Raw genomic sequence first — 296 nt, 5'->3', positions numbered from 1 at the left:
GTTGATTGTAGTTATTCAGTCTCAAGAATACATAACTCATTGCCCAGGCTGCCCCTAACTTCCTGGATCCAAACAGTTGGCTGTAGCTGGGACGACTACAGGACTGCACCAGTGTGCGGTGTACATACCTTTGTCTTTTACACATGCTAAACCAGCAGCCATCTGGTGGCATTATAAACTTGATTTATGTACGTAATGTTCACCAAGCACAGCTTCTCTTCATTTTCCTAGTGAACAACAAGACTGTGATCTTGTCCTTCCTCATTATTTGAGACATTTGTTTGGGATTTCAAAAT

The sequence above is a fragment of the Rattus norvegicus genome, chromosome 9 (genome assembly GCF_036323735.1).
Source record: "Rattus norvegicus strain BN/NHsdMcwi chromosome 9, GRCr8, whole genome shotgun sequence".
NCBI lineage: Eukaryota > Metazoa > Chordata > Mammalia > Rodentia > Muridae > Rattus > Rattus norvegicus.
The sequence above is the reverse complement of the archived record's forward strand: the minus strand, read 5'-3'. Positions refer to the sequence as shown.